Here is an 11,200-nt window from a genome sequence, read left to right as displayed (position 1 = left end):
ATTTGAACAGAATCAGGATGAAGTTGATCATTATACTTTTGTTATTCAGAATAATAAAAATATTAACAATATTATTTCATTTCAGAAATATAAAAAGACTTTTCTCATAGAATATATCTCTTTTTATTGCAGAACTTCATTCAAAGTCAACTATCCTATTTCTCTTGGATTGGATTGTCCCGCAAGGGAACCAGGAGTGAATGGAGGTGGGAAGATAACTCACTACCTTTTCTCAAACTGTAAGTCTCTGGAATAGATAGTAATTAATAAGTTCTATAATCACAGATTCTGGTTTGCATTTCTGAAAGTATATAGGAAAAAGTACACATTCATATATAGACATATATGCATACATGTATAGACATATACATGTACATACAGACCCCCCCCACACACACAAAGAATTTTTTTTATTTTTTTAAGAACTTTTATTGAGATACAGTTAACAGACAATAAACAGCATACGTTTAGAGTGTACAATTTGGTATCCCAAACTCCCAATTCATTCCCCCCCCCAACCCTCTCCGCTTTTCCCACTTGGTGTCCATATGTTTGTTCTCTACATCTGTGTCTCTATTTCTGCCTTGCAAACCAGTTGATTTGTACCATTTTTCTACAGTCCAACACACACAAAGAATTTAAATTCAGAAAATGAGTATATGGAGAGAAGGAAGATTTTCAACTTCATTCCTGTAACCCTCACAAGGTACTTTTTGGAAGAGGCTAGGGCACCAAGGATAGTTTCTTAAAAGAAAGGAAAAAATACCACCTTAACTTTGGACCAACATTTCTTATTATGTCTGCATTAGTGAATGCATGGTTTATATTACTCACATACTTTTTTCTTATGTTAAGTGATTGGAAAGAGTCAAAGGATGGAAACTGTGCAAATATAGGAGCAAGGAGGATGGCTGCTTCTGACTGTTCCAAATTCAAGTATTATATTTGTGAGAAGTAAATCACTTGTCTTGCTACCTAACGAAACAACAATAACAACAGAAAACAACAATTTTTCCTTATGAAAATTCAGACTCTTGGAAGTTCTAGACTATCTCTCTCATTTCGGAATATCTTTGCTTTGTTATGGGCTGTACCTATATACTAGACTCTGAGCTGCACCAGACCCTCCACTTCTGCCCCTTTCACAAGTAGATGCCAAATCACAGCGATTATGAGCATGGGTTGGTGGAGTGAGAAAGTATCGGTGCTTCTCACAGAGTCAAATTTCTGTATACTCGAGTTCTGCAAGTCACACAGAGTTAGTAAGTAATCTTGCAAACTTTTGTCACTATCAAGCACATTTTCTCTGGCATTTAATGCCAACAATAATTAAAGTCATTATTCTGTATGAATTGTGTATGCATTTGTTTGATTCCTTATTTTTTAGGAGAAAGTCTGAACTTCTGAGTCTGTTTCCTTATCAATAGGTAGGCTACAAAATTGTTTTGCAAAGTGGCTGTACCATTTTGCATTCTATTGTGTATGACAATTTCATTTGCTTATATCCTTCCAACATTTAATATTGTCAATTTTTAAAACCTTTTTAATAAAGGTATGGTATAATTTAACTGTTTTAAATTTGTATTTCTCTAATGAATAAATGATGTGCACCATCTTTGCATATGTTTTTTGTTAACCACGTATCACCTTTGGTAAAGTATTAATTAAATTCTTTTGCCTTTTTTTATTGTATTGTTTATTTTCTTATTATTGAGTTCTGAGAGATCTTTATTTATGTATTTTGGATACTGATATTTTATCCAGCATGTTTTTTATAAAAATTGTCATCCGTTGTTACCTTGTATTCTCTTAACATTGTCTTTAGAAGTTTTTAGAAGTTTAGATGAGAAGTTTGTAACTTGATGAAGTGCAGTTAATAATTTTTAAATTGTAATTTATGGTTTTTGTATTTTAAGAAAACTTTAACCTGTTGTTGAAATTTTTCTCCAATGCATTCTTTAAGAAACTCTAAGCTTACATTGAATTTTGTCTCCATTTCAAGTTAATTTTTGCGTATAGTGCAAAGTATGGATTGAGTTCCTTTCTAAAATATTTTTGCGCAGAGATGTCTAACTACACCATCACCACATTTTGAAAACTGTACTCTCTGGTGAAATATCATGGCACTTTTGTCAAAAATCAATTGGCCAATTTTGTGTGGATTTATTTCTAAACTCGCTATCGTGTTCCATTGATCTGAATATCTATCTTCTTTCACCAATATCTTGATTATTGTGACTTTATAGTAAGTTTTGAAGTAATTAATATGAGTTTTACTACTTTGTTCCTTTTCAAAATTGTTTTGACTATTTTTTTTTTGCAAGAAAAAAATTTCACTTAGTGACCATTATTTTTATTATAATTCCTTTACCCAATAAACGGAATCAGAGCCCCTTGGAAATAATGACTGATTCTGAAACAGAAATACATAAGAAGAGACTGGAGTTTTTTGTAGTTCTAGAAAGTGGGGAAGTGGTTAAAATGACAGGGGTATGTCAACATGATTGAGGAACTTGGTAAAAGAATTCCCAGTGGCCAAAACTGGAAAAATTTTACGCAGCAAAATCAAACAAGCAAAAAAATAATAGTATTGAATTAAAACCCAAAATGTAAAATATCCATGATGGTATCTATAGTAGTATGGTAGATAATATCCATAGTAGTATAAATGATTGAATACCTAAATAAATGGGGGAGATGACACAAACCTGTGCAGAAAAAGTCTAAATAAATTATGTAGATGCTCCTGCCTGAAGGTGGTAGGACCTAACGCCTTACTCCCTAAGTGTTTACTGCACATAAATTATTTCCTTCCAAAGAAGTTATTATAGAACCATACGGAAGCAGTAAAAAAAAAAAAAAAAAAAAAGAGAGAGAGAGAGTAACTTTCAGGTGGAAAACCTGACAGACACCTCCTCAGTGAGCAAAGGTAACATCAACAGTGATAAGTCATATTCACAGTTTGTTCTCTTGATATGATGTGATAAAAGTGGCACTCTGTGGTCCTCCCCAAAACTGATAACCCCAGCTTACTTATGAGAAAAATGTCAGACAAATCTCAATTGAGGGATATACCTACCTAGTACTCCTCAAAACTATTGAGATCATCAAAAACAAGGGAAGTCTGTAATAATCGAGGGGAGCCTAAGAAGACATGACAACTAAATGTAATGTCGTAACCTGGATGGAATCCTGGAATAGAAAAGGGACATAGGTAAAAAAGTAAGGAAACATAAATAAATTATGGATTTTAGTTAATAAAAATATATCAGTGTTGGTTTATTAATTATAACAAATGTGAAATACTAATATAACATGTATTATAGAGGAACTGAGTGCAGCGTATATGGGAACTCTATATTATCTTTGAACTTTTTCTGTAAATATAATTTTCTGAAAAATAAAGTGCATTTTTAAAAATTAAAATCAGAGTATAAATTTCTACAAAATAAAAGCTCACTGGGTTTCTGATTTTGATTGACTTAAATTTATAGATCAACTTGGGAAGAAGAGGAATCATCATAATGTTTAGACTTCCAATTCAGGAGCATAGTTTATTTATCAATTTATTTGTCTTCTTTGATTTTTCTCACTAGTGTTTTATAATTTTCAGCATACAAATGGTGCACATAATTTGATACATTTATACTGTCAACTCAATGTTTTTGATACTATTGTAAATGGCACTTTTTGTTTATCTCAATTTCCAATAACTTAATTTTAGTATATAGAAATATAACTGATTTTGACATACTGTCCTTGTATCTGAAACCATGCTAAACTTACTGATTAGTTTTAGGGGGATTTTGGAAAGACTTTGGAAGTTTCTATGCAGACAATTATGTTATTTTGCAAATAAACATAGTTTTGTTTTCCATTTCCAACCTGTATGACTTTTTTTTTCTTGCCTTATTGCACAGAAATGGTGAATAAGAATGGCAAGAGCAGATGTTCTTGCCTTGTAATCAGTGTTAAGGGGAAAGTACTCATTCTGTCACTGCTCAATATATCGTTAGCTGTAAGTTTTTCTTAGATGTCCTTTATCATGTTGAAGAAGATCTCATTTATGACTAATTTACTGAGAGCATTTATCATAAGATGATAAATTGTGTAATGCATTGTCTACAGCTATTAAAGCTATTGTATGGTCTTTCTTCTTTAGTCAATCAATAAGACAAATCACATTGATTGATTAATCCTGCATGCGCAGAATAAACCCCAACCAATCATGATGCATAATCTTTTTTATAAATTGCTCAATTCGGTATGTAACTATTTTTTGAGGATTTCTGTATCTATATTTTGTGCATATGGTCTGTGTTCTCGTGTTTATCTGGTTTTGATATCCAAGAAACAATGACCTTACAAAGTAAGATGGAATATGTTTGATTGTCTCCTCTCTCTTGGAAGAAGTTTTTTTATCTTTTTTATTTTATTTTATTTTTATTCTTTATTCTTTAAATATTTGGTAGAATTCACCAGTGAAGCCATCTGGAACTTACTCTGGAATGGTTTAACTACAAATTCAGTATTTTTCCTTAGATATACAACAATTCAGGTTATCAAATTCTTCTTATGTGTGTTCTGAAAGATCATGTTTTTTCAAGAAATTCGTCTATGTCATCTAGGTTTTAGAATTTACTGGCAAAAAGTTCTTCATGTTATTCCCTTAATAGCCTTTTAATGTCAATATGATCTATAATAATGCTGCTCTTTCATTCCCGGTATCGGTCTTTTATGACTATTTTTTTCTCTTGATCAGCCTGGCCAGAGATTTATCAATGTAATGGATATTTTCAAAATTTACTGTTACACTTATTTTATTGTTTTTATTTTGAATTTCATTGACTTCTGCCCTTAATATTATGATTTCCTCCCTTTTCTTGATTTAGATATTATTTCCTTTTCTTATTCTGCATTCTCAAAGTGGAAATTGAGATTATTGATTAAATCAGTTTCTTCAAATATAAGCATTTAATGACATACATTTCCATTTATGCACTGATTTAACTGCATACCACACACTTGATCTCTTGTTTGTTTGCCTTTATTCAACTCAAAATATTTTTAAATTTCTCTCATGATTTGTCTGACCTATGCATTATTTCTAAAAGTGTTGTTTAGTTTTCAAATATTGGAGATTTTAAAAATATTTTTCTATTATTAGTTTCTAGATTAAATCCACTGAGTTCAAAAGAACATACTTTGTGTGATTTAAGTTTGTTGAGGTTTGTTTTATGAACTAAATATGGTAAAAAAAAATTTGATATTCAAAGTACATTTGATAGAATGTGTGGTCTGCTACTGTTGACTGTGAAATTCCATAAATATTTTGAACAGCTTGGTAGATAATACTGTGCAGGTCTTCAGTATTCTTACTGACTTTATGACTATATATTCTATTGATTTCTAAGGGAGGAATGTTTAAGTCTCTAGCCATAATGTGGATTTGTTTATTCTTTTAGTTCTATCAAGGTTATTTTAGAAATATTTCTAACATACAGAAAGAATAAGGAGCAATGTGACAAACACAGGTACCAGCTTTAAAGATGTAATAAATACTGATATTTTATCTACTTGCTTTAGAACCTGATACAGTTGGAAAGAATTTTGTACTCCTTCCCAAGCCCATCCCACCCCTCTATGTGGACTCCTCCTATTTTGTGTTTCCTTGTCCATGATTTTATATTTGACTACATATTGACAACTTTAATTTTTATATGACTACGTATATACTTCTATATATTGATTTATATAGGATAAAATTAGGATTGAACAATATACAGAATAAATGGAGCTATTATTATACATGATATACACTGCTATTTTATTCAATATTATTTCTTCCAGTTTTTACCTATATTGATACAAGTGGACCTAGAACTTCATTTTAACTTCAGTCCAAAATTCCATTTTTTGAAATTATTACAACTCATTCATCTAGTTCTCTGTGCTCACACATCTCCAATATTTCTCATTTTCCTGTACCAATAATGTTGCAATAAATACCCCTGTATCAATAAGTGGAATTTCCTATTCATACAATTAGCCTTTTTTGACATTCAGGTTATCTTTTTCTTATTATTATTATTCCAATGATGTTATTTAAAATTCTGTATAGAATCCTTTTATTACTGTTTTTGTTGTAACACAATATTTTCTTCAATTATATGGGATATTTTTAACTTTTTGTTTTGAAATAATCATATAGTCACAGGAATTTGCAAAAATAGTGTAGAGAGATCCCATGTCTCTTACACCCAGATTTCCACAAGGGTAGCATCTTATATAACTTTTTAGTTATTTGCATAACAACTTAAATAAAACATACTACAATGAAAAGTCCAGGAAATTGACGTTGGTATAATCAATAGACCTTAGATTTCACCAGTTGTATTTGTTCATTAAATTTTTAATTGTGGTAAAATACACATAACAAAATTCATCATCTTAAGTACTTTAAGTATATACATCAGTAGTGTTAAATATATTCACATTGTTGTGCAACCAATCTCTAGAACTCTCATCTTGCAAAATGAAACTCTATACCAGTTAAACAAATCCCCATTTCCCCCTCGCCACAACCCCTGGCAACGACCATTCTACTTTTTTTCTCTCTGAATGTGATTATTCCAGATACCTTCTGTAAGTGGAGAATCTGTCTGTTTGTGACTGGCTTCTTTACTTACCATAATGTCTTTGAGTTTCATCCATGTCGAAGCACGTATCAGAATTTACTTCCTGTTTAAGGCTGCATAGTATTCTGTTGTATGTGCACACTAAACTTTGCCTACCCATTCATCAGTAGATGGACACCTAAGGTGCCTCCACTTCTTAGCTAATATGAGCAATGCTGCTATGAACCTGGTGTACAAACATCTCTTCAAAATACTTCTTTCAATTCCTTTGGATTCATAGGATCCCCAGAAGGGAGTTTCTGGATCTATGGTAGCGTTGTCTTTACAGTTTTGAGGACCCATCATACTGTTCTCCACAACATGTTCGCCAGTTCACATTTTACCAGCACAGTGGTTCCAATTTCTCCCCATCCTCACCGACACTCGTTGCCTTCTGGGTTTGTTTGTTTTCCTGTTTTACTGATATATGATTGATACATTGATACACAACTCTGTATAAGCTTAAGGCATACAGAATAATGATTTCACTTCCATATATTGTGAAATGATTACCACAATAGGTTTAGTTAACATCCATCATCTCATATATGAGGTTGAGTCAAAAATTATCCACACACAAGTATATTAAAACTTATTTTAGCCACACTGTCTTATCAGCACTTTCCATTCAAGGCTACTGTCTCCCCCATCACTGATGTGCAGGTGTGAATGTGTTACATCAGTTTATTTGTAACTGCAGTGCGAGCAAAAATGGATGCCCCACTTGTGATTTGCATGAAAGAAGAGCAGTGTGCAGTGATTCCTTTTTGTGGTCTGAGGGTATATCTGGTGCCGTTATTTATTGAAGACTTTGTGCGCAGTATGGAGAAAGTGTTTTGTGGCCAAGAAGTGTGTATGAATGGATACAGAAGTTCAAGGAAGGTTGCACAAGTGTTAGTCATCAAGAAGGAGCCAGATTTGCTTCTGATGAAGAAGTGATGACAGCAAGGCTCGCAGCTCAGCCTAAAACATTTTTTTAATGAGGGAATACGACAGCTTGTTGACAGATGGACAAAGTGTATTGAAAAGCAAGGAGGTTATGTCCAAAAATGATGTATTTGTCTTTTCTAAAAGTTAATTAAGATAAATTCTACAGCCAGAGTGCAGATAATTTTTGTCTCATCCTCACAGATAAAGAAAAGAAAAGAAAAAGAAAAAATGTTTTTTCCTTGTGATGAGAGCTCAGCTTCTAGTCTCTTAACAACTTTCAAATACACCACATTTCAGTGTTAAGTGTAGTCATCATGTTGTACATTGTATCCCTAGTACTTATTTATCTTATAAATGGAAGTTTGTACCTTTTGACCAGCTTTATCCAATCCCCACTCCCCCTCACTCCCAACTCTGCTTTTTTCTGTTGTTATGGTAGCCATGCTAATGGGTGTGAGATAATACGTTACTATAGCTTGATTTTTTTTTCCCCAATGATTAATGATCTCAAATATCTTTTCCTATACGGTTGGGCATTTGTATATATTCCCTTGAGGTATTTCTATTCAAGTTTTCTGCTCATTTTAAAATAAGGTTATTTGTTTTTGTTGTTTTTGTTGAGCTGTAGGAGTTCCACATATATTCTGGATATGTTAACAGATATGTTACCTGCCACCCTCTCCATTCTGTAGGTTTTTTCATTATGTTGATTGTGTCTTTTGACACAGAGAATTTTTCAATTTTGATATAATTCAATTAATTTATCTTAACTTTTGTTATCTGTGCTTTGGTATCATATCCAATAAATCATCACCAAATCCAGTGTCATGAAGATTTTCCCCTATGTTTTCTCCTAAGATTTTTATACATTCTGTCTTACATTTAGGTCTCTGGTGCATTTTGAATTAATTTTTTATATGATATAAGGAAGGGTCAAACTTCATTCTTTTCCATGTGAATGTCCAGTTTTCCCAGTAACTCTTGTTAAAGAGACTGTCATTTCTCCGTTTAGTGGTCTTGACATTCTTGTTGAAAATCATGTGACAATATATGCAAGGGTTTATTTCTAGGCTCTCTATTCTATTCCACTGGCCTTATATGCCTGTCTCTATGCCAGTACCACACCATTTTGATAACTGTAACTTTTTAATAAGTTTTGAAATAAGAAAGTATAAGACCTCCAATTTTTCTTTTTCAAGATTGTTTTGACTATTATGGGTCCCTTGATATTCTATATTCTGTCCTGGAGAAAGTTTCATGTGCACTTGAGAAAACAGTATTCTGCTGTTTTGGGTAGCAGATTCTTTCCATGTCTGTTAGGCATAATTGATCTATAGTGTTGTTTGAATCTTCTGTTCCCTTACTGATCTGTCTGGTTGCTCTATCCATTATTGAAAATGAGGTAATGAAGTCTCCTACTATTATTGTGGATCTGTCTATTTCTCTCTTCAATTTTGTAAATATTTGCTTCCCATATAGTAGCTCTGATATATTTAAAACTATAAATGATAAATATCAATCAGTGAATTGACTCCTTTATCATTATATAGGATCCTTGTCTCTTGTATACTATTTGATTTAAAATCTATTTTGTCTGCTATTAGTATAACCATCCTTGCTCTCTTTTGGTTACTATTTGCATGGAATACTTTTTCCACCTCTTCACTTTAAACATATGCATGTCCTTAGATCTAAAGTGAGAGTCTTATAGACAGCATATCTTTTGATCCTATTTTTTTTATCCATTCAGACAATCAACATAATTTGACTAGGGAGTATAATCCATTTACATTTAAAGTAAGAGCTGATAGGAAAGAACCTACCATTATCGTATTGCTATTTGTTTTTTGTATGTGTTACAGCTTTTCCTTATTTCCTCCATCACTGTCATCATGAGTCTTTAATTGATTTTTTTGTAGTGACATGCTTTGAGTCTTATTTCATTTTCTGTATATTCTATAGATATTTTATTTGTGGTTACCATAGCAATCACATAAAACAGCTTAAAGTTATAAAAATTTATTTTAGCCTGAAAACAGCTTAATTTTAATCATATTCGAAACTCTACTCATTTATCATTCCATCTCTCCACTGTGTGTTATTAATGTCGATACAACTAAATATATCGTATACCAATTAACATAGTGTTATAGTTATTTTTATGCTTTGGACCTATAAATCCTATAAAAGATTTAAAAGTGGAATTTAGAAACCAAGTGACATTAAACAGTTTTTCATATTTATCTATATGTTTATCTTTATCACAGAGCTGTATATTTTTTAGGGTACTGGGTTACTGTGTAGCAGCTTTTCATTTTAACTTGAAAGACTTCCTTTAGCATTTGTTGTTGGACAGGTCATATGGTAATGGACTCCCTCAGCTTTTATTTACCTAGGACAGTACAAGTTTATTTTTGAAGGACACTTTTGCTGATAAGTATTCCTTGTTGACAGTATTTTCTTTCAGCACATGAAATATATCATCCTACTGCCTCCTAGCCTGTAAGGTTTCTGCTGAGAAATCTACTGATAATCTTATAGAGGTTCCCTTGTATTTATTTGATGAGTCACTTTTCTAATGTTGCTTTCAAGATTCTCTTTGTCTTTGACTTTAGACAGTTTGATTATAACGTCTTGGTGTGGATCTTTTCATATTATCTTACTTAGTTTTTGTTGAGCTACTTGTATTTTATATTTATTTCTTTCCTTAAATTTGGGAATATTTTGGCCATTATTTTTTCAATTAAATTTTCTGTCCCCTTTTCTCTGTGTTCTCTTTCTGGGGTCTCATAATCTATGTGTTGGTCTCATTGATGGTGTTCCATAAGTTCTTTAGGCTCTGTTCACTTTTCCTTATATTTTTTCTGCCTCAGACTTACCTCTTTCAAATGACTTGTCTTCAAGTTTAAGGATTCTTTCTTCTATAGGGTCAATTCTGTTATTGAATTCTTCTTATTCATTTTTTAATTCAGTTATTATATTTATAAGCTCTAGAATTTGTTTTTATGATTTCTGTGTGTTTATTGATAATTTCATTTGTTCATAAGCCCCTTCCTTGATTTTGTTTAGTTTTATATATGTCAGTATTCTCCTGTAGCTCTCTGAGCATCTTTTTTTTTTTCAAGTTTTTTTTACATTTGCTGCAAGTAATCAGAGGCCTACCTTTCTTTAAGTTCAGTCTCTGAATTTTTTGTTTTGTTCTTTTGAGTGAACCATGATTTCCTGTTTCTTTGTATGACTTGTGAACTATTACTGAGATTTGAGCACATGAAAAAGCAATCACATCTCTAGAATTTACAGACTAGCTTCTTTCAAAGGAAAACCTTTACTAATCAGTTGGACATAAAGCATCAGAATTCTCTCAACCTTTTCTGGTAATGTGTCTTTTCTGGTTTTGTCTGTATGCTTTTATTCTAGTTTCCTATATATGTGGCTGCTTTTTAAATGTCTTAATTTCCCTAAGAGTTTTACCACTGCATCTTATCAGATGCCTTGGATTTCTATAGCATTCTGCTCACCATAATCATTTGCCTCCAGGAGCTCATGGCTCTGCAGGGCTCCTGTGGTTCCAAAGTGCCACAATGCCTGCCACT

Source organism: Hippopotamus amphibius, chromosome 12, assembly GCF_030028045.1.
Source record: "Hippopotamus amphibius kiboko isolate mHipAmp2 chromosome 12, mHipAmp2.hap2, whole genome shotgun sequence".
NCBI lineage: Eukaryota > Metazoa > Chordata > Mammalia > Artiodactyla > Hippopotamidae > Hippopotamus > Hippopotamus amphibius.
This window is presented reverse-complemented; position numbering follows the sequence as displayed.